The following is a 24,351-nucleotide window of genomic DNA, read 5'->3' on the forward strand; positions in this document are numbered from 1 at the left end:
TTCCTATAGGGCTTGTTCCCACTCTCTGTGATGTAGAGTCAGCTCCCATACTAACTGTGCTCATAAGCCCACCTCTTTCTGTCTCTCTCTGTCTCTCCCTCTGTCTCTGTCTCTGTCTGTCTGTCTGTCTGTCTGTCTGTCTCTCTCTCTCTCTCTCTCTCTCTCTCTCTCTCTCTCACACACACACACACACACACACACACACACACTTATGGACTCAAATGCCACTTGTCACATAAATCCAGCTTCTTGGTATGAATCAAAGCCTTTATGTTCTTCATTCCTATGGAAGACTCATCCAGGTTTTCAGAGGTTGTAAGCTCTTGAACAGTTCAGGATCCTCAGTGGCTGGGAATAGAACACTTATCCAGTGTACCAGTGTCTTCTTCAGCCTGTGTGAAGTGGGAAAGTGTTTGGGACACCCATGTAGTCCAGGGTCACCGCCCACCTCAAGGTCCCTGGCTAATCACAGCCCCAAAGTCCTTTCTCCTAAGACAGTCTGAGGGCTGAAGCATGGCCCTTGGGAGATTGTGCTTGTTTGTTTGCGTCTTTCTTTCTACACTGAGTGGTAACAGTAGAACTGTGGGCCCCCTTTGGGCATTGCTGGGAATGGACTTACGTTGGGGAGTGGTTGGCACTCTACATTGGGACTTCGGATTTGGTGACAGGAGCCCAGGCAGACTCAGATGTTGACCAGACTGTACTCTGAACCCCTGTTCTCCTGCATGTGTGCACTTGCTGAGATTGAGGCAGATGAGATGCTCAGCACAGCATCCCTTCTCTCAGGGCGTGGCAGGGGCATGGGCTGCTCTTGTGACCCCTCCTTCTGTGACACCTGGGGCTGGTGGAGGGTGAGTTGTGAAGCAGCAGGCGCTGGTGTGACATGGCCTTGCAGCCTGTCATTGGTCCCATTTCATGTTGGCCAGAGAAGTAGCCTAACGATGGGTCAGGGAAGGACTCATGTGTAGTCACAGGACTGTCCATTCTGTAGCCTGTGGGGGACATGTACCCAGGTACAGCCGTGAATAGCCAACAGAAAACTGCAAACCCAAAACACTGTGGGATGTGTTTTTATTTTACATTATCGTTCACAATTCAATCCTGGGGTTCTCAGAAATGAAGGTTGCAGGTGTTACCTTATTGTAAGATCAAAAGGCCGAGGCAGAGCATACCCAAGAGTGGGTCCTGTGACCCACTTTTTTTATCAGAGCCATCCTCTTACAGTGTGTGTGGAAGGCAGGCTTTCAGATGTCATTAGTGTCTCTCACCTCCCTTGTCTTCTTGGATCCCAGCTGGATGGTTCCAGGTTAAAGAGACCTACTGGGGCATGGGCAGCACACACGTGTGTGCATGTGTGCTTTCCACAGTGCTGCTCCTGGGCAGGCTTCTCCATTCTCACACTCATTTCTTCCTGCCTCAGGATTCCCGTGCTGGGCCCTTCACCTAGCATGGCGTCTGGGATTCTGGAGCTTGTGGTGCTGGAGCATGCCAGGGAAAAGGCAGAGTGGATGTGCTCAAATGTGTTTGTCTTCAGAGACCAGCCTGAGTTGGCTCACATACAGAGGCCCCACGCCACCATCATATGGCTTGGGACACTTTGTGCAGTAATTGTGAGACAACATTGTCTTACTGCAAGAGCAATGTTCCTGCCTTGGGTCCTCCCTTGCTTGTGACAGGTATGGGACTTTGGTGTGCAGACAGCTGGGATTGATAGAGAATACACGCCCTGCAATGCTCTTAGAGCAAGGGTCCACCCCTCCACGTAGAGACCCAAAACAGGTTCATTATACAGGTTATACATTGTCCATTGTATACATTGTGTGTTGTATACATTGTGCTCTGTATACATTGTACATTGTATGCATTCTACATTATATACACTATACAGTCTCAAGGACAGACTGTTTTTTTTTTTTTTGTTTTTTTGTTTTTTTTTTTTTTTTTTTTTTTTTTTTTTTTTTTTTTTTTTTTTTTTTGGTTTTTTTCGAGACAGGGTTTCTCTGTATAGCCCTGGCTGTCCTGGAACTCACTCTGGAGACCAGGCTGGCCTCGAACTCAGAAATCCGCCTGCCTCTGCCTCCCAAGTGCTGGGATTAAAGGCGTGCGCCACCACCGCCCAGCAAGGACAGACTATTACCTGAGACTAAGTTGCCTTTCTGGAGAGGTGCATGGCAGGAAGAACTAGGGCTTCTTGGTGTGTGTCTCCTTGGTGCCTCCCTTGTCCATCTCAGGAGTGCCTGCAAGAAGAGGCAGGTGAGAAGCATTCTACAGCTAAAGCAGGCCAAAGATTCTGGGCATGAAGTCAGCAGGGTCATGAATCACTCAGAAGCTTTGGGTCTATAATCCTGCAGTCTCCAGGAACAAGAGAATATCTGCAGTGTCCCAGTATTCCCACTGGGGAAATGACAAAGAGAGACAGACGGCCCAGGAAACACAAGTTTCTCATAATAGTCAAACATACAGGGAATAGATCGGTGTGAATGATTGCAGAGCCCAAGCCCTTTTGTCTGGGATCTCCAAATGTTCTCTAGAAGAGAGTTGAAGTGCCTGACAGAAGCCAAGTGAACCGTTGTAGGGTTTATATCTAAAGGAGGGGCAAAGACGGGAGCTTCAGTCAGAACTGACATTGGGCTGCCTGACTATGGCACTGGTTCTCACTTCAGGATGGGCAGGTTATCAGTATAGAGAAACCTGGCAATACCATGATTTTTCCTATGAGCTATTAGAAGAAAGAATATCTGAATTCATCTACTCAGCTATCTACCTACCCATCAATCCATCCTCCCTCTCACCCACCTACCTATCAATCTATCCACCCACTCATCTGTACATATATCTATACACCCACCCACCAATCTATCATGCCCCTACCACCTATCCATCCATCCTCAAATCTACCCACCCACTGATCCACCCATCCTTTCACCTTCCCATACACCTCCTTATCAATCTGCCAGTCAATATATCTTCCAATCCACCCACCCATCCATCCACTCATTCAGCCATGCATATATCCATCTATCCACCCACCCACCCACCATGCATCGTCCATCCACCCCAACCATCTACCCACTCACTCATTCATGTATATATCCATCTATCTATCCATCCAACCATCCACTCATCCATATATATATATCCATCTATCCATCTACTCACTCACTCATCCATGCATGCATGCATGCATCCACCCACCATGCATCCATCCATCCACCCATCTACCCATCATCCATCCATCCACCCATCTACCCATCATCCATCCATCCACCCACTCATCCACTCATCCATGTATATATCTACCCATCATCTATCCATCCACTCACTCATCCATGCATCCACCCACCCACCATGTATCTGTCCATCTACCCATCTATCTACCATCCATCCATCTACTCACTCACTCACTTGTCCATGCATGCATCCACCCCCCACAAATCCACTCACTTACTCATCCATGAATGCACCCACCCACCTCCACACATCTATTCACTCACTCACTCATCTAATCATGTACCCACCCACCCCCACATATCTACTCACCCATTCATTTATCTGATGTCTATTTGTCTGTTAACCCATCTGTTCAGCCATGCATTCATCTATACATCCATCTGCCTACCTGTTAATCCATCTACTACTCCATCTATCTACTTAGTGAGTCATCTGTTCTGTCCTTGCATGCATCCATGCATCCTTCATCCACCTGTCCATTCATCTACACATCTGTCCATCCATTCACTCATCTACCTATCCATCGACCCAGTCATTTCCTGCCATTCATCTACCTACCTACTCATCCATCTATATAACTGCCTGCTTACATATTCCCCAATCCACCACCCACCCACCCACCCATCCATCTCTTTACCCATCATCTTATACTCATCCATCTTCCCACTTTCCAACCTCACCCTGGCACTGAGGCTGGTGAAGTCTCTGCTTTTCATTGACTTAATGATCTTGACACTATTCCATTTTTAAACCATCATGGAATGGGGAGTGGAGTCTCACAATATGGCTCTTCTCACATCTCTGCTAACATTGGGTTCATCTTGTGTGAATGAATTTAGAGTAGTCTCAGTCTCACGCAGGGACAGTGAAGGGCAAGGTGGAGCTGGAGAGGCCAGTGGAAGCATGGCCTGGGAAGCAGTGCAGCTACTCAAGCCCTGCACTGCTGTTCAGTAAGACAGTGAGGTGGCAGAGTTGACCGTGGCCACTATAGACAAGCAGACACTAGTTCCTCCTTCAGGAAAAGGCCCAGGAGGGCTTGCAGTCCATACCTCCAGAGCCTTGATAGAGGAGAGTCCTCCCTCTCTTTCTATCCCTGTCTTTCTCTTTTCTACCTTTCCTCCTCTGCCCATTCTCCATTATCCCTCCCCCTTCCGCTCCTCCTTCTGCCCACTCCACCCTCCCTCCTGCCTTTGACAGACACTCAAGTTTCCTCTTCTACCTTGAGCCAGTTCTGACGAGCTGTCGAGCTGTTCCCTCAAAAAATACCACCAGTGGGCATGAGTATGGTACATTCTGGGCTTGACCTCTGGTTCCCATAGCCTTCCTTGCTGATAATGACCAACTGTTGACATGTCCAACCCTGATTCTGGCTAAGATGTGTTTATATATCGATATGTAGTCAGGCTGGAAATTAGCTCCTTTTTTCTGGGAGAAAGTCTACATCTTTGTGGTGAGCCAGATACCAACCTCCTTCCTGACAGAAACACATGCCCTCATATAGGCCGAGCCCTATTCTAGGCGGGCAACAGTGGCTCTTCCTAAAACCCAGCATCATTAAGGGGCAAGCGGTTGATGACATTTTCAGAAGAAAGGTTAATGTGACCTGGAGAACAAAGACTGGTGGCTGTCACACTATAGAGTGATACTCACAGACACGAGTCAGAGCACTGACCCTAGGCAGCTGCCCCAGAACACCCCGTACACTTGTCTCTGTGAGCACACGTGCAGATGGCAGGCGTGTCTGCACTGCCTTTAACCAAAGCCTGGGTTGTGGGACACAGAGCAGGCTGACAGAGACTGAACTGCTGGCAATCAGGGCTATGTGACTGCAGAAGTCCCTCCATATCAGGGCCTAGCACAAGCCACGAAGGCTTAGCTGCCTCCTCCTTGGGAGGCTGCTTGGAGTCACACTTCTGCTCAAAACTCTCTTCAGGTAAAGACCTATGGAGAGGAATTACTTTTTAATGGAAAAAAAGAAGCATTCAGGGAAATTGAGGGCCACAGAGAGAGGTGCTGTATGTTTAATGGAAATTTCCAGTTTCGTGTGCACGTGTTCTTTTAGATCTGACTACAGAATGGTTACCTTTTTCTTTGACACAGCTAAGTGTTGTAATCTCGTGGGTGGGCACTTTGTTTGTCTAATTAAACCATCTAGTGGATCAAAGATGAGTCAAAGCTTGTGCCCTGACGTGCCTGGGGTCATATGAGCTGTGGTGCATCCCCATTGTCGGATATAGGGGTATATAGGGTGGTAGTGGACCCTGGCGTCCCTGGGTGGGGCCATAGACCCTTTGCCTCCTCCTCAATCCCAAGTTTCATCTATGAACAATCGGGTATCATCTGATGATCCTGTAGTTTCTCTGCAAAATCCTCATTGAGAGTGTAATCATGGATGCATATTTGGCCACCCCTAGCTTTTCTAGATTGCAGTATTGCCTGCTTCTCAGAGGTGGCTCTAGAAGTTGACTCTATCCAAAGCAGAGGAAGGCTTGACCCAACAGTTTCTCTCCAAGAATGAAGGTACAAATATAAGCCTTGTAGCTGATTCTCCAGGCTGGACCATTTCAGAAGGATAGTGTGTTTGTGTGTGCCATGTACTGAATGTTAAGTATTTCAAAACCCGGACACACTTGCCTACGGGGCTCCTGCCTGAGACCCTTCCTGCAAATCTGTGTGGTCTTGGGCTGTGCTCTCAATTTTTGCTGTTGGGGAGTGTGTTCCAGGTAGGTGATGATTTTCCTTAATAATGTTCCTGCCACTCATTTGTGACTGAAATGAGTGCTCTGTGTGACAGATTCTCCGAGTCTAATTAGGAGGAAGAAAAATCAGGAAGTAAGCATTTTCCAAGCCGGTGTCTTTGAAACGAGAAATTAAAAGCCATGCAAAAGCCCGCCACATCTCTTCCTGACATGTACTCTGAGATGAGGACAGGCATCAATGTCTGCACTCTGGATTTCGGGGGAGTTTTTCCCTGTGCTGTGCTGGGCGCCTGGCTCCATCCCACCACGTCCTGTCCCATGCGGCTTCCCAGGTGGGGCTCACAGGCATGATTCTCAGCACGCCCAAATAGAGCATTAACATTAGCAGCCCCAAAGCCAGAGGCATCTGAGGGTACTTTTCTTTTTTCTCCTGGGTTTTGGGAACTTTGGATGAACTTTGGCACCATGTTTATGCAATCTGCATCTGTGACCTGCAGCAAATCCCTGACTGAAATCAGTTTGCTTGTTGGCTTGGTCCACCTGTCCAGTCGCATCTCTTCTCCAGGACATCACATGTCTCTCTCTGTCATCAGACCGTTCTGTCTAGCGTCCTTATCACAATCATACGTTTGGAGCCTCGGCTGTGCTGCCCTTCTCTGTGTCCTGCCTGGAACGCCAGCTCCAGACCCCAATTTCATGCCCAGTCAGTTACGTGTTTCTCTCCTAGCAGCACGCTTCCCTGCAGGCAGCTCATTTCTGTGCCTATAGCAACTCCAGTTCCAAGGCAGCAGAGTAGCTGGGACTAGACTGAGTCGCCCAAAAGCAAAGGTTGTGCTGTAGAGGAAGGGGACCTGGAAAGGAAACAGGGCAAGAGGCTTTGTAAGCACCTGAGAACACCCAAGCAGCCAGGCCTTAAAGAGACAGAGCCTCAGAGGAGCGGCACAAGTTGTCTAATGTTTTCCTTGCTCAGCGCTGACTCCTAAGCTTCATGCCCTCTGGGAAGGAGGATTGAAGACACCAAGCCATGAACGATGCTGAGAGACAGGGATGGCACTGAGTGGAGTGGTAACTAATGCTTGTTTGATGAATAGATGAATAAATGGACAGGCAGAAAAACAGATGCTCAGGTGGATGGTGAAAGATATGGTTGGATAAATGGATAGATCAATGGATGAATACATGGGTGGATGGATGGATGGATGGATGGATGGATGGATGGATGGATGGACAGTGGGTGGATGTTTAAACAAATGGATACAGACGGATGATCGATCACTGGATGGTGTGTAGACAGATGACTAGGTGGTGCCTGCTTACATGATGGATGGAGGAACAGAGGATTCCTGAGATATATGTATAGATGGATAAATGAATGGCTGTACAAACGGTAGTAGTGTGGACTAACAGATGGGTGGAATTTTCAAAAGGTCATGCTTCTATAGTGTCTTCTGAGCCTGTCTGAATCAGAGATAAGAGGATCCTTGAGAAAAGCCCAGAAGCTCAGACTTCCTGAACACTACATGGCCTGGAGCCATGCTGTTCACCTGGAGAGGGCTTGGAAGCAGACCCTGAACATAGACAGTGGGTTTCCAAAATCAAGACCTGGACTCCCTAGGGCTCCCAGGAAGGAATGCCCACTGCTTGTCTGCAGGCTGCACCAATGTGCAAGAGCGCAGGAGCTTCTGGCTCCGCCTTGCCCTTGATTGGTCTCTGCCATCACTTTCCCTAAACCCTCTGCTAATTGCATTAAGCACTGATAAGTAGAGAGTGATTTCTGGGGCACATCTTAAAGCTCTGCCGCCTGGGGTGTGCCTGCAGGGCCAGGGGCTTGACGTGGCTCTTCACAGCCCACCTCATACCTGAGTCCCCGGCTTTGAAGCTGCTTAGCTGCCTGGCGGCTCTCTGCCTCAGGCCATTTATAGAGCCGGGGCCTGTGAAGCTAAAACAGTTTGATGTGTAATTGCAGGAGGAAATGGGGAGCCCGCTGAGCATGGCAGGATGGAGTGGCTTCTCACCATCCTGTGCTGCAATCGCCAGCAGATGCGCACGGTAGGCAGAACAGTGACATTTTTCATGGGCTGCCGTGTTCTGAATCAACACTGCAATGGTGCGATTAGAGGGAGGACGGCAACAATCCCAGCCTCACCAGACACAGATCCGCCCTTGGCCCTGCCTCTCGCCTTATCGCCCACTGTCTCCTGTGACATGCAAAGTAGTTGCTCCCTCGAATTACCTAAAAAAATTGAATTTTATTTGGTGGTCTACCTATAACTCACAGTGCTCCTCCCAAATGCTCCTCAGCTCTCATTTCACGAAAAGTGTGCTCTTTACTTCCCGCTGGCTAAGAGACAGAAGGAAGCTGGAGCTTCTGTGTGCCAACAAACCCCATGCCTCAGGCAGCCCCCCGCACCCCCCGACTTGAGCCACTATCCCGCTGCCTCTGCCCCGCTGTGGCAAGAGTCTCCTGCCCTCCTTCCTCAAGGGACAAGTACTACCCTGAGCCCTACCAGGGATGTAGATGGGGCTATCTCCAACCTGGCGGTTGTATGTGGACTTCCTGCTTCTAATCAACAATAGACAGAGTATTATAACAGGTTGCTTCCTGATACTATGATAAACCACACTATGATCAAGACACCTTACAGAAAAAAAAAAAAGAGTTTTCATTTGGCTTAAGGTGCCAAGGGGTTGAAGTCCGTAATGCCAAGGAAGCCGAAAGCTCACACCCTTGTACTGCAAGCACAAAGGAGAAGAGAAGCAAACTGGAAATAGGCTGAGGCCTTAATCTCAAAGCCCACGCCCAGTGACACACTTCTTGCAGTAAGGCCACACCTCTTAAACCTCTCCAAGCAATGCCACCAACCGTGAACCAAGTAAATTCCGGAGACTATGGCTGCCTTGCATTTCAGAGGCTTAGCCCATTACCATAGCAAGGAACATGGCAGCACGCAGGCAGACAGGTTGCTGGCAATGTAGCTGAGAGTTCTACATCTGGATCCTACAGCAGGAAGAGAGAGGGTCTGAAAGCCCACCGCAGTGACACACTTTCTCCAACCAGACCACACTTCCTAATCCTTTCAAATAGCCCATTCCCCAAGCATTCAAATCTATGAAGCCATGGGGGCCATTCTTATTCAAACTATAGAAATACAAAAACAGAGACAAACAATGACAGACAGACTAGATGACAGATTAAATGATTGATTAATTGATTGATACATAAGTAGATGGATAGATGATAGGTAGATAATAGATAAATGATAGATAGATAGATAGATAGATAGATAGATAGATAGATAGATAGATGGATGGATGGATGGATGGATGGATGGATGGATGGATGGATGGATAGATAGATACATAGATACATAGATACATAGATACATAGATACATAGATAGATACATAGATACATAGATACATAGATGTAGATTTGATGATAGGTAAGTGATAGATGATTAAGAGGTAGATGATTGACAGATTAGACTATAGATACATTTATGACAAGTAGATACATAGATGATAGATATTTAGTGAGGAGAGCGGGAGGATGCATGCACTCGCTTATTTTCCTGGGGTTATGTATTAAAGAGTGGAAATCCTTACTTAGATAGAATCCACACCCAGTTTTGTTTTATTTTGTTTTGTTTTGTTTCCTGTGGTCCATGCTTTTTGTACTCTGATTGGGAACTCTGCTTCACTCCGGGGTCATGGCCTCTTTTCTCCCTGTTTCCCAGCCCATGTATCACTCTCTCTCTAGATGTGCATTTAGATCTAGGGCTTGGGGTTTTCCTCATGCATAGAGTGAATTAAGGACCAGTTGCCCTTTCGGGCTTGTTAAACCCTGGTCAGCCTACCATGTGTAGCTGTCCTCTGTTCCCTCCATTCCACACATTGTCTGGGAGCCTTCTTCCTGCACACTCCTCCTATCTGTACTTCTGCCCTCCTACCCCAACCCTGCACCCTCAGGGAGGTTTGAGACAAACTAGTGCTCACCGGCTGCTACTTTTCAAAATCACGTTGGCTCTTCCAGGCCATCTACGTTTCTGTACACATTTCAGAATCCTCTTGTCGGTTTTGGAAAATAAAACCTGCTGGAATTTTGATTGCGAATGTCAAGATCTCTCTTGAAAAATCACTTCAGCTCACAGTAAAGTGCAACGTGATACAGTCTGGGTGTGAAGCCTTTTATGCGGACAGGATATCATGTACAAGGAAGAGTGCGACTGGGTGCAGGGGAGAAAAGGAAGACAAGGTGCCCGAGAGCCTGTGGTACTAAAGAGAGCCCCGGGGGACCCCCCTCTGCAGGTGTCCAGTCTCATTAGTACTTGATCTACTTGACCCTTATGTATGTGAAAGAGCCTGTTTATGGGAGGGGTTAAGCCAAGTATGGTTCCCCAGTGGGTGAGCTGGAAAGCCTCACAGAGCCTGGCTTGCATAGCCACACTCCTGCCCGTCTAAGCTGCCTTTCTTACAGAAGCTCTCATATTCCTTCGCACCACTGTAGTGACATGTAGCCTTCAGCTGAAGACTGGTCTACCTGCTAACAATGAGTATTTACATTGCATGATGTTGTGGTCTAAAATGATGCCAGGCTGCCAGACTTGTTCGTCTGAACTGCTGACTTAACACAACCTAGATTCACCTGGGAAGAGAGTCTGGAATGTGTTCTCTAAATCAAGTTGGCCTGTGGCCATGTCTGTGGGGTGGTTGTCTTGTTAGTTAATTGATGTAGGAAGGCCTAGCCCACTGTTGGCAGCACCATCCCCTAGGCTGTGGATCTTGAATAGTGCAAGAGGGAAGAAAGCTAGCAGCCCCCCCCTGAGTACATTCATATCTCTCTGTTCTTTCTTTACTGGGGATGTGATGTGACCAGCTGTGTGAGTTTCTGCCTCGTGACTTCCTTCAGTGATGGCATCAACAAACAGTGTTAGGCTGAATAAACCCTTTCTCCCCTAAGTTGCTTTCTGTCCTGTATTTTTATCACAGCCTCAGAAATGAAACTAGAACAGCCACCACCCTAGCCAACCTGATACACATGTGACCCACAGGCCACAGGCTGAACACACCTGCTAGAACAAACGGTCTCCAGGGATTCTGCCCAGTGACTGATGCTGGTATCCATGGTTACTTCACCTCCCCAGTGTCAAAGATCACACCAGGAGGTATTGCCTAGAATTAACTCACCTGGGAGCTTCATCTTGGATGGTGGCCCAGGTCAGGGCTAGCCTGCCTCTCATACCTGCTTAGTTTTGCTGAATGAGCCTCATTAGATTTTGCATGATCTAATTTAGCCAGGCTTTATGAAGACATTGTACAAGCCAGTCCCCTCTCTGTGCTATTTGAGAGAATAATACATCCATAGGAGAATTCATTTGCAACTCTAAGCCCCCAGTTAAAGATACCTCCAGGGACCAACGTGGGTAATTTGTAGAACATTCCGATCCATTTATGAGATAGATTGCAGCTTGCAGCGCGTGGTGAGGCCCTGATCAGACTGCTTCAGAGAAGGCATCCCTGTAACCCAGCTCTCCTCTGGGAAGGGGCGGAAGCAGCAGGGAGCTCTAAGCAGCAAAAGCTACACTGCAAATTGCTTTCATGGCTCGGGTCCTGGGAGCAGGTACCTGCCTTGCGTTCATCTAAGCACATTAGCGAACTTCATAAAGCCTTAAGTGGCACAAAGGACACTTCATTTCCAGCCCCAGCTCCACCTCCCCTGTCACATATGGGCTCTCTCCTGGGTGTGATAGCAGGTAGAGAACACTGGGTCAAGCGGCAGCTGGTGAGTCCTGGCCAGCAACACGAGAAGTTTAAGGGCTTTCTTATCTGCCTACCTCCCCAACTGCTGTCTCTCCCCGCTGCCGCTCTCAGTGGTCACCCTGTGTGCTTGTTTGTAACTTGGGCTCCACGACGATGTGTGACAGATGAAGCCACTAGTCTTTCACTTCTTCCTCAGCACACAGACGCTGCCACCCCTCACACTGTGGCCTGCACTTAGGTCAGGCGGTGGTGAAGAATGGGGTTTTCCTTCTGGGGCCACAGAGCTGGGAATCAGTGACTGAGTTCTCTGGTAACTGTGACCCACCGGGCACAGATGGTCTGCAGACAGCGAGCGATTCACATCATCACGTCCACTGTACAGAACACTGCGGCTCTCCAGAACACCATAGGCGACTCTAGAGAAGTCTCCAGAAGGCAGGAGAAGCAGCTTTGGACCTGCTGGGGATGCAGGGAGGGTACAACCCAGAGGCTCATATCTAAGGCTCCCACACAGGGCTGTAGATCACTGGCCCCAATAGGTGCGCCTTGGCTCCAGGGTGCTGACCAGCAAGTTGCACACAAGGTTGAGGGCATATTAGACAGAAAAGTAGAGACCCAGAGTGAGCAGAGCAAGATCCACAGCTCTCAACCCGCCCCTCACCCTTGTCACGGTCAGCTCCATAGCAATCTTTCTGCCCCTGGCTCCTGAGAAGTCTCCTGTAACACAGGTGGCATTCTCGCCCTTGTCACAGTCAGCTCCATAGCAATCTCCTGTAACACAGGTGGCTTTTTTTTCTGCCCTGCCGGAATGGCTGCTGGGCCTTCCTTCACATGGATTTGACCTTCCTGTGGAGCCTCCACCCAGGATGAGTCCTCAGCTCCCAGAAGCCTGTGCATTCTCCAGGAAGCTACCAGAGGGTCTGATCCTTAGGACATGTCCACGAGTGTCATGAACAAGCTTTTGAGAAAGCTAGCTGCCCTGGTGGTGTGAGCTGTGTATCTGTTGTCTCAGTGCTGGCTCCGAGGAGGATGGACCCTCACCTCTGAGTCTCTGGAGTCTTTCTAGCTGGACATGCTGTGGATTCAGCTCTACCTTCCTCTGGGTTCCCCACTCTTAACCCAGCTCCCCCATCTTGGTCCCTCCATGGGGCTTAGCATGTGCCGTTCCTTCTGCCTGAGGACCCTTCCAGGCATGGTCAGACCTGTCTGTCCTTCCTGTCTCAGCTCCTATGTCAGCCTGGAGATCACTTTCCATGTCAGCTGTGGCCTCTCCCTCCCACTCTCTCCAGCCCCTGGCACTCTACAGGGGAAGTGACCAAGGCCTCCCTCACTTCTGAAGAGCAGGCTGCAAACTCTGGAGTTCCCATAGCCCTCCTGGGATGGTTGTTTCGTAGAACCTGTATGAGAACTCAGGACTAGCTAGACTCACTGTTAGGTTTACACAGTAGGGTGGTGGCTTTGCCGGCTTCCTGTACTTCCCTCTTTGTTTGCCAGGGGGCTCCACTGGACCTTTGTGTTCAGAGTTCCCAAATCGGTTAGCTTTCCTGACTGGGAATCTCAGCCTTGGGAGCCAGGCTGGCACAGTCTCCAGCTGCCAGCCTGGGGTTAGTCTTCCTGTGCCCAACCCCCATTCCAGAACCCATAGGGTCTAACAGTGAGTCACCTCATCAGCATAACAAAGACACTCCCACTTCTCAGGAAATCTCAAGTTTGAAGAGGCTCCTGCCAGGGACCCAGGAACAGAGAGCAAATTCTTCAGGACACAACAGGAGAGCTGTTTCCTTGCCTGCTTTGCCCTGTAGAGAACTCAGGAAGGCAGGATCCTGCCCCCTTTGTCCCATTCCTGTGTGTGCACGGCCTTTATACACACACATGTGTTCATGAACACACACACACATACACACACGGATGCACGCTTGTATACACACACACACACACACACACACACACACACACACACAAATGCTTTATACATGTGCATATTCAACACAAGCACACCAGGCCTACATTCATAGACATTTGTGTGTTTGTATGGATTAAACTATAGCTACACATACTTTGCTTGCATGCAGTGCCTACTACATTCACGTGTGGTTCCGTGCTCGTATGCATTTGTGCTCCAACTTGTGTGCTCACATACTCCTGCTCATACGTATGTGTTCCCCCTTGCTTGTCATAAACAATATTTAACATGAATGTATGCATCCACGCCCAGTGGCAGACACATGGAGCCTGTCACAGGGTAGTGTTCCCTAATTCCAGCATTCAAAGGAAGCAGCCAGTGGATTCAGCAGTAGACAGGTCTCACTGCCAGCCAGCGAGCTATATCTGTGCTCTCTGTCCCAGGCAGCTCACCAGCCCCTCCCTTTTTCACTTTTTTTGTTTGTTTCATTTTTAGACAAAGGTCTCACCCTGCATCCCAAGCTGGCCTGAAACTCACTATATAATCCAAGTGTGTCTGTAACTTACAGCAATCCTCCTGCCTCAGCTTTTCATGCATGCGCCACCACACCCAGCCATTTCTTGCTCTCTCGGTTGCTTTTCCAGCAGGGAAATGGCTGTTCGGAATCCCAGGCCCAAGGAAGAAACCTGTCTATTTGCCTTCGAGTACTTTTTTCCCTCCCTGGCATATGTTATTTTCCTCTGGCAAGATACCTGTTTTCTTTGGAACGGTACTCACAATGATAGCATTTAGTTACAGAAATAGCAGCTGTCTTCCTCTCCAGTGGCACAGCGAAAAACCGCTGTGGCTCGGGGAGCACCCAGTGTCCCTCCCCTGGGCTCAGGGCATCCTCATGCTGGGCACTGATTACTAAATAAGGTGTGTAGGCTCCAGTCATTCCACCCGAGAGAGAGGGGCTGCAAACAGACCTTCAGCAGCAGGGACCTTCCAAGAAGAGAGATGCGCCTTTTCAAACTGGCTCTTCTGCAGGAGCAGAAAATAGGGCCAGGCAGCTGGGCTTGGCTCTCCAGGTGAGGTTCCCAGCGTCTACTGTGAAACTTAGTGAATGCCATTTAAAAGAGACTAAATCTCCAGATGCCCCCTCACCCCTTGGTCCCCCCTGCCCTCCCCACCGTGTGTCTCAGCCCCTTTTGTTGGTCCACTTACGGTCTGTGGCCTCCTCCTTGGAAGACTGATCTGATGATTCCATATGTGATGGCAATGGTTTCAAGGAGGCCATTTCCAGTTGGAACAGAAGCCAACTAACTGTTCCCCCTGAAGGACCTTACAGTCTACACAGGCCTGGGGGCCATACTTCATCAAACCACAACAGAGAGAGAGGTAAGACAGTGACCAGGCCAGGCATGACTTCAGGGCTGTGGCTCACCAAGTCTGAGCTCGGTCCTTCCATGATTCTGATCCAGGTGTCCCAAGTCAGGCAAGTCTCCCATATATTCCCCTGATGGATCAAAATATTCCAACTATGCCTTGGAATCAAGGCCAAGAACCCAGAAAAGACTCACTGTTTTATTTATTTATTTATTTGTTTGTTTGTTTGTTTGTTTGTTTATAAAAATATGGAACACTTCATGAATTTGCGTGTCATCCTTGCTCAGGGGCCATGCTAATCTTCTCTGTATTGTTCCAATTTTTAGTATATGTGCTGCCGAAGCAAGCACAGTCTCACTGTTTTAAAAACAGCAATTACTACAGAGCTGGAGAGATGGTTCAGAGGTCCTGAGTTTAATTCCCAGCAACCACCTGGTATCTCACAACCATCTATAATGAGGTCTGATGCCCTCTTCTGGTGGGTCTGAAGACAGCTACAGTGTACTCATACATTTTTTTTAAAAAAAGCAATGAAAATATCAATTACAGATGGTAAGATAGCTCAGTATTAAGGTAAAGGCATCAGTGTCAAGCCTAAGGGCCTGAGTTCCATCCCTGGGACCCACATGGTGGAGGGAGAGACTGATTCAGGCAATTTTATTCACATGCATGCACACACACGCACACACACACATGCACACACTCTCACGTGCGCACGCACATGCACACAAACAAGTAAAATAATATATACCAATTACAATATCATCAATATCAGTAAACCCACCAGGATGAAAATGGGGCTCCCCCAAAGAAATCCAAATTAGAAGCTGAAAACAAAGCAGCGTGCAGTCTGGCAGATCTCTTCTGAGCTCGCTTCTGAGCTTGCTTCTGAGGGAACCGGGAAGCCTTTCTGTGGAGTTTCGGCTTTGTGGCGCGTGTTTTGTTCTCCTTGAGAGAGCCTCGTAAATCAATTGGACACATTTCGCTATAAAAGAAATATTTTATGTGTGGAGTGCTTTCTTGAAGATTTCTCTCTCTTATCCAGGGTTTGCGGAAGTACGAAATGGCCTGTGGATATAATGAGTTGGCCACAGTCCTTAGCTGTGGATGCTGAATATCACTGTTTATGCAAAATTTGAGTGTCAGAGCTTTCTTTGCGTGGATAAGCTGAGGAAAGCATACCCCAAATCATGGGATGTGAAAAATGAATGTTCTAGGTGTCAAAAAAATAAAAAAAAGAAAAGAAAAACTTTTGGGAAACTTTGCAGCCAGTGCTGACAGGATCATAATTGGCTTGGCCATAGAGAACACCTCGAAGTTCACCCTGGGCAAAGATAGATCCTGCTGCCATAGGAATTGAGGACACCCCTCCTCCACGCATGCAGGAGCAGGCCCCAGGCACTGCCCCCTCCTCAATGAACAATGTTACATTATTTCCATGGTGGGGTGGAGGCTCTCTAGAGATTTTCTTATTTTTCCTCTCAGCCTGGCACAGGCCTCTGTGTTGACTGCTCTGACGGGATATATTTTTAACTTTTAAAAGACTCGTCTCTTCTCTGAAAAACACTTTGACTTTTTGTCAAAATGGTCAAAACAGTCTCACTGCCTGAAGTGGTGTGATTTGAAGAGGCAGGCCTGTCTTTTAAAAACAAGTACAAGAGATGCGGGTTCAAGGGTACAGCATTGCAGGTGTGAACTGTGTGTCCAAGCGCAGAGCCTTTCAACAGACAACCATTCCTGGCTCTGGTTCTGATCGAGATGGACTCCATCTAGGCTGGGGTCTACCTGGAGTTTCTCATGCTTCCTCAATGAGTTGAGACTTGGTTGGATTTGCCCCAAGCTGCAACTAGCTTGTATTCATTTGTTTAGGCAGGAAGCTGAGGGGGCAAGATGGGACTATAGAGAAGCATGAGCCCAGTGCCTTCTTCCTCCAACCAGGCCCCAAGAATGCCATCTAATGACAAATGCATCATTGATCTGATCCAGTGCCAGGTCAGAGCCACAGGATCATTCATTCCAAGTGCCACCTCCTGGTGTTGCACCAGAGCCAAGCTTTCAGCACGTGAGTTAGGGAGAACACTCCTATCTAAACCTTAAGTCAGCTTTACTGTGCCTGACCAGACTGCAGAGAGTGAGGTGAACATGCAAGTGTGGGTTGCTACAAGGGTGGCTCCCTGCAAAGGGATGACATGGTGGCTGGGGGTGGGGGTGGGGGAGTGGAGAGGAGGGAAAGGCACTTGCTGACAAGGCTAGCAACTGGAGTCTGATCCCCAGGCCCCACATGGTGAAAGAAGGCAGCCAGCGTGTGCAGACTTGTCTCTTGCAAGTTTTTTTTATCTGACACCCACATGTAAATAAATAAGTTACAGTAAATAAAAAGGGTGACCATGCGGCTGCCAAGATCTGCAAATGTCACCACCATGAGAGGACCATGGAGCTGCACCCAGACAGGTGACCGTGAAGGAAGGGAAGATCTGCTCAACCAGCAGAAGTGGCGAGGGGGTTGTTAAGATAATTATTGAAAGCGTGAATGACTGAAAGCACAGGTTCAGGAAGCAAGGATAACCGCTCCAGACAGTAGGGCTCTGTGGATCATAATCTGTAGATAACGTCCTCTCGGTTGCTGGGTACTTTCTCTAGGCAGCTACCCAAAGGACATAGTCGTTACCTGGTTCATCATTTCACTCTAAATGTTAGCTTGTAATTGCCACTATCACCAAAATGTTATTAGATATAAAATACAGCATGCCGGCTTTGATAAAGCCTAGTTTTGATTTTCTATATGAAGTACTAAGTAAGTATTTGATTTACCCAATTTACGGTGAGCCTCAAACCCCAGCTGCAAGTGAATTTGCTGGAGTCTCAGGGTTGATGGCCCAGCGATGGGATCTCTAAGGTTCTGGTCCCTCCAGTGTGGCTGGGAATCTGGTTTCCTCTTGTTCTTGGCTCCCATGGACCAGGACTCTTAGAGTTTTCAGCAGGTGTCCTGGTACCTCTGGCTTCCATACTGCCTTCCTGAGAGGGGCGGGGAAGGGGGAGCTGGCATCCACTTTGTGACTAAGCGTTACTCCCACAGGATACAAAGTTCCAGAAGTGTGTAGTTAGTGAGGAGTCTTTATCAGCATGACTGCAGACCAACTGCTCCTGTGGAAAATGCTAAACATTCAGCAGAGACTTTGGGTCAGAAGAGAAGTTTCTTTTGAGTTCAGATGTAGCTTCAAAGACATTGCCTGTCTCTAGCTTCAGTCTTGGGGTAAAAACAACGCAGTTCTTCATACATTTCAGAGAAATGTGCTTGTGAGTACTCCAAGCCTGCTGCCGTCCCACCCACCTTGAAGGCACCAGACCGTGGTTCTCCTGGGAAAGGAGGGCAGATAAGACTGGACTCCACAGTGGGTTTCCCCTGCTTTGGGAGACAGAGTGGCAGAGCATTACCACACACCTACTGGGGCGGAACCGGCTGCTCCAGGTGTCTGTTGAAGCTATCAGCCACACCACACCCAGTCTAGCTGGGAAGGGGCCGCTCTCTCTCCCTACTTCTGCCACTGGGCAGTGCTGTGAACATCATGTACCTCCAAATTCATATGTGGATTCTACTTACCAAGGGAGTGAAGTTAGGAGATGGGGCTCCAGGACCTGGCTGGGCGATGAGCCCTGGCTCATGGCATTAGCCATGCATATTTGTACCTTGTGATGGCCACCAGGCGGCACTGTCTCACCTAAGCTGCCTACACCTTGATCTTAAAGTTCCTGATCTCCTCTGCCTTATCTTTGTTTTGCAATAGTGAGACTTGAACACAGGTTTCCAGCCTGTCAAGAGGGGGCAAGGAAGCCTTGCCACTGTGCTTCTCTCTGTCTCTGTCTCTGTCTCTGTCTCTCTCTGTCTCTCTCTGTCTCTCTCTCTCTCCTTCTCTCTCTGTCTCTCTGTCTCTGTCTCTGTCTCTGTCTCTCTCTCTCTCTCTCTCTCTCTCTCTCTCTCTCTCTCCTCATGTCTCTTTCTACATTGTTAGGTAATCAGCCCAGGGCCTCTTATCTGTTAGTCTAACATTATCCTTACTGCTTTTTGTTGTTGGTTGTTGTTGTTATTATTGTTGTTGTTTTACTTTATGCGTATGAGCATTTTGAAACATGCATGCATGTGTATCATATGTGCCCAGAGATCAGAGAAAGGGACAGGATTCCCTGAAACTGGAGTTATGGACAGTTGGAGCCACCAGGGGGGTGCTGGGAATTGACCTCAGGTCCTCTACAAAAGCAGCAAGTGCTCTGAACAATAGGGTCATTTTTTTCTGTTCCAATTTTACTTTTAATTTTTGAGACAAGGTCTCACTTAAGTTGACCAGGCTGGCCTTGAACTTGCCCTCTTCCTGCCTCAACCTCTCAAGTAGCTGAGCTTACAAATCTGTACCATAGAGACAGCTTTTGGTTTAGAAATGGTCCAGTCATTCAGAGCAGAATAGGCAGTGTGGAAGGCTGTTGTTCCACTCACTGAGCAGACTTCCATGCCTACTTACTGAGGGAATCTGGGCTGGGGAAAACAGAGCCGAAGAAGAAGCACTCACACAGATTCAGACTGTACCCTGGTGGCTGAGGACATGCTTCTGAAAGACAATGAGCTTGAAGCTGACCCACACTTGAAGGCCAGGCACCCCAGCGCTGGTCCAGCACATACTCCTGAAGCAGTCACTGCCGTCTTCAGTGTCTCCGTTTAGCATGATGGATTGTACCCATCCCTGCTAAATTGAGCATTAAAGGAGGATTTGCTCAAGATGTATTTAAGGGGAGTCAGTGCATGTCTCATAAACCCCAACTCTGGGAGTCCAGCTTGCCCCTGCTGGTGTGAGGACTGTGTGTGCACAGGCTCAGAACCTCAGGATGCTGCAGTGGGGGCTCCACTCTCTACATGAGCCCTCTAGAGCTTGTCACTAAGAGAAATTTTCCCCTTGCCCTTGCCACGGTGATGTAAGGCCTCGTATTCTCAATGCTAACCTTCCTGTTATAAAAATGCTTAGGGTTTAAAAAGTGAGATCTCAGGGCTGAGAAGGTGGTTCCCTGGGTATGAACATGTAAGGTCAGATCCCCAGGACCTGAGGAGGAGCACAAGTAGAGTTGAGACAGGCTGACCTCTGGAGCTAACTGGTCAACCGGCTTAGCCAATCAGTGATCACTAGCTTCCGTGAATGATCCTGACCCAAGAAACAAGGCAGGGAATGATGGAGGGAGAGAACTGATGTCAACCTCTGGCCTCCACACTCATGCATACACATGTACAGACATTCAGGAACATATATATACATCAGCACATACACACCTGCATGTACAATTTTGAGACTCCAATAAGTCAAGCATGATGGCTTACACCTATAACCCAACTCAGAAGCCTAAGGCAGGAGAATTACCATGAATTTGAGCCAACCTTGACCTAACAATAAGTTCCAGGTCAGCCTGGGCTACAGAGCAAGATCTTGTCTCAAACTATGACAGGAGAGAGCTTGATGCAGTGCCTGCAGGAGTCCCAGGGGAGACCAAGGTGGTGTGGCTAAGTACCACACTCCCAGGGCCAGAGCCTTCACTCTGGGGTGGTGTGTTAACTGCGCTTGAGCACAGGGTCACACAGGAAGCGGTTTTCATCTGAGTGCATGGTTTGCTGACTTTCTGTGAGAAGCAAGGGTCCCATCTTCTGCCCCAGATTCTAAGAGAAAAGAAGTAACAAAGAGCTCTATGGATAAAAATACACACTGTGGGAAGGCCTTTCTCCAATCTGACCACAAATCCTTCTACTGCAGTTTCCTCAAACTCAGCACCCTTGACATCAAGGGCAAGGTGGTACTTTGTGTTGGGATGTGTCCACACTGTCATGTATGTCCATCTCCCTGGGTTCCTCCAGCCTCCGCACCCTTCACCCCAAGGAAGGCTTGTCTCCAGATGCGGCCATGTGTCTCCTGGAACCTGCAGAGAACTGAACTTCAAGTGTGCTTTCTCCCTGATGACCACTTTTTCATGTGCCACATGCTTGAGAGCCCCATACCCCAGTGTGAAAAGTGCCAGGCCTTCCCCCTGAAAGCCCCTGCACCCTTGCCATGGGGCACCTAATGCTTGCTAATTGGCGCGGTAAATATTCCAGAGCCTGCCTTGTTATGCAGGATCATTTGGAAATCAGTTCTGAGACGTGGCTGCTATTTTAGGGATCATCACACATCATCTTCTGTTTGGTGTCAAACCCGAGCCGCGGTTACTTAACACTGATTAATAAATGGCAGGTTGTCAGCCCGGCTGCGAACGCTTCCAGGAGCCATTGTTCTTTTAAATTAAAACATTTAAACATTTAAATCCAGGGCTGGTTCTGGTAGCTCACTCTAATTACTCCTTTTGTCTTAGCCTACCTTTCTTCCTGGATCACACAGCTGTCACACCACGGTACCTGGAGTCAAGACCACAGCCCCTCTCTCTGGTACCTCCTGTTACTTTCATGAGGAAAGCTGAATGAGAGGAGGCATTTGGCTACATTATGAATACGCGCAGCTCCAGAGCTGCGCCTTGCAGGAATCAAAATGTGGGCTTGACCCACAGACTGAGTGTCCCCTGGCTCTGTGTGTGTGCCTCTGTGCATTGATGCATGTGTACCTGTATTTCTGCATATCTGTACAACTCCATATCTGCATGCATATGTGTTTATGTTATATGTCTATGTGTTAGTTACATGTGTGTGTTTAAACATATATGCATATATACATATACATGTATGTATGTATATATGTTTATATATATATATTTGCCTATGTGTATGTGTTTGTGTTTATATTTGTATGTCTGTATATGTGTCCTTGTGCATGTGTGTTTCTGTGTGTATGCCTGCATGTATCACTATCTTTATGTGTGTGTATATATGTATATGCATCTATATGTGTTTCTATATATATATGTCTGTGTATAAATGTGTATATCTTTGCATACATATGTGTATGCTTCTGTATGCCTGCATATATATATATATATATATATATACACATACATATACATATATAAAATGTGTGTGTGTGTGTGAATATCTCGGTCTCTGTGTACCTATGCAGGCTCTATGTTTCTTTATGTGCAAATGTGCAATCTGTGTGTATCTCTACAACTATATGTGTATATGTTTGCATGTATCTACATGCATCTATGTGTGTTCCTGAGTGTATGTCTGCATGTATTTCTACATGCATGTATGTATGTGTGCCTGCAGGTATCTCCGTTCCTACATGTTATGTGTGTCCCATGTGTCTCTCTGTGCTCCTGTGTAATCTGTGTGTGCACCTACCTACACATGTGTCAAGAAAACACCTTTTTTCCCTTCTTGCGCTGGAAATATAGTCTCTCTACTTTTCTTCCTTTCCTCTTGTGCTTATGGGAAACCTCCCATCTCTCTTTGACTTTCTTTGGCAAACCAGGAACATACCCACTACTGCCAAAATCTCCAGAATCAATGGATCTAGGAAGCCAATGAGAGAATAAGTAGGCATTAAAGGCAGTTTAGAGCTGGGGGAACTTTGCCTGACTGCCCTGTAGGCATATAGACCCCAATTCCAGCCGGCTCACACAGTGAATGGCATTAGTGCTTGTGGTCCATGGAGAGAGGTCCAGCTGGCATGGCAAAGTACAGAGTTGATGGCCCCTGGGCCACACTCTTCAAAGTGCTGACTGTGAAATCCTGTGCAAAGGTCCTAACTGTGAGGAAGTGCTGGTTGCAGGAAGTAGGTACTGCTCATCCAGCTGCTAAGAGGCTCAAAGAGGTGAAGACCCTTCAGTGCCCACCATGCTGCCTGCAGAGCTGGCCTTTCTCAGCAGCTTCTGGACACACTCTGTTGTATTTAGCTGTGTTCTCATTGTTTTTTTTAAAGGAACAGAATAAAGCATGGATGGTGGGAGCCTTTCAAGAACAAATGCTGTTTCCTGCATGTAAGCCACACCCCTCCCAGAAAATGGAGAACATTTTCCCTGAGCCCTTACTACCATGTACTTTGACAGGGGTTATGGTCTCTGCTCCCTGTTTGACTGTGGGGTCTGTGGACAAATGCTTAGCCTTTTTTCTCTTTGGAACCCCAGCCCTTGAGCACTGGGCACCGGTGGGAATCCCACAGTTTTCCCCAGTGTAGCAGCCATGAACATGACTGGCCTGGGGTTGTGTGAGCAGTGTGTCGGACTGGGCTAATGGGCATCATTTAAGAAGGAAAACTAAGGAGATGACAAGCTGTGACATTTCGGGGAACTGATGCAGTCCACATTCCCCAATCCTTAAATGCAGCCACCGTGTAGAAAGTTTAGCTAGGGGAGTTATTTTCATAGACAAAACAATTACCCAGCTCTTTCCTTTGTAGCATGGAGGGTGCAGGGCTGTACATGTCCAGAGGCTGACTGTGCTGTGCTTTGGAACACTGTCACCGAGCCTCTCCTGGAGCCACCTAACTGTCATCTGTTAACAAGAGAGCTGAGCACCCGCCAGACTCCATTAGGCAGAGACCCTGATTTAAAAATGTATTTATTAAGCCAAGTGGCCACCTGCCTGCCTGTGCACAACATATTTCCATAAATTTACCTTGTTTTTAATTATAGACTTGAAAATAAGCAGGAGTACAAGATTTAATATTATGTGAATAAAGATTTGATTGTCTTGCCCACAAACACACACACACACACACACACACACACACACAAAACTATTGCTTTTCCAGAAAGAGAGCCCTCACGCTTTGATCACGTTCATGTGTGAAATAAAAGCAATTTTCAGACAAATCGAGAGTTGCATTTTAAAACAAATATTTTTATTCTGCCTGTGGTCTCAGCCTGTTCCATATCAGCAGATGTTCCTGGCACCACACATGGTCCATGGAGCGGATGCTCACTGTGTCCTCTTCCTGCTCAAAACCAGCTTTCGATTTTAAATCATGGAAAAGTACTCTAAAATGCACATTTTCCGTGTGCTTTTCATCCGTCTCACCTGATGCACATGACTGAAGCATCAGGGTATATCACAGTTTGGTGTGTGTAGCTACACTGTGTTCACAGCTAGAAAGCTATATTTAAAGCTTATATTTAAGCTATATTTAAAGCTATAGAGGTATTCACAAGCTCATGTGAATAGCAAGCCTGTGTCACCTTAATCCAGAATGGTATCTTACACACACACACACACACACACACACACACTCTGTTGTATTTAACTGTGTTCTCAATGCACACATGTGTGTGTTGGGGGGTGCACACACGTCTGCATGTGTGTATTCCTCATAGCCTTTAGTAAATATATGGGCTTGGGCCAATTTGTTAGGAGAAATCATTAAAGTGTTATGTTATGCAGACTGAAGCAAAACTTCCCTTGCAACTTACTTGTTGGTAGTTTGTTTTGTTTTTT

General features: G+C 47.8%; 1 protein-coding gene, 1 long non-coding RNA gene and 1 other non-coding gene across 3 annotated transcripts in view; 1 reads left to right on the plus strand and 2 right to left on the minus strand.

Moving 5' to 3' along the window:
- Cdh4 (cadherin 4) overlaps positions 1–24,351 on the plus strand; it is a 493,035-nt gene that overhangs the window by 124,197 nt on the left and 344,487 nt on the right. The gene's annotated exons all lie outside the window — the stretch shown is intronic.
- LOC116091516 lies at positions 247–754 on the minus strand. Its single transcript, XR_004119057.1, has 2 exons — positions 620–754; positions 247–392 (listed from the first exon to the last, which is right to left on the minus strand). It is a non-coding gene; the product is annotated as an uncharacterized LOC116091516 (long non-coding RNA).
- Positions 15,203–15,310, minus strand: LOC116092631. The gene has a single exon (XR_004119375.1). It is a non-coding gene; the product is annotated as a U6 spliceosomal RNA (small nuclear RNA).

This window comes from Mastomys coucha, unplaced genomic scaffold, assembly GCF_008632895.1.
Source record: "Mastomys coucha isolate ucsf_1 unplaced genomic scaffold, UCSF_Mcou_1 pScaffold15, whole genome shotgun sequence".
Taxonomy (NCBI): Eukaryota; Metazoa; Chordata; class Mammalia; order Rodentia; family Muridae; genus Mastomys; species Mastomys coucha.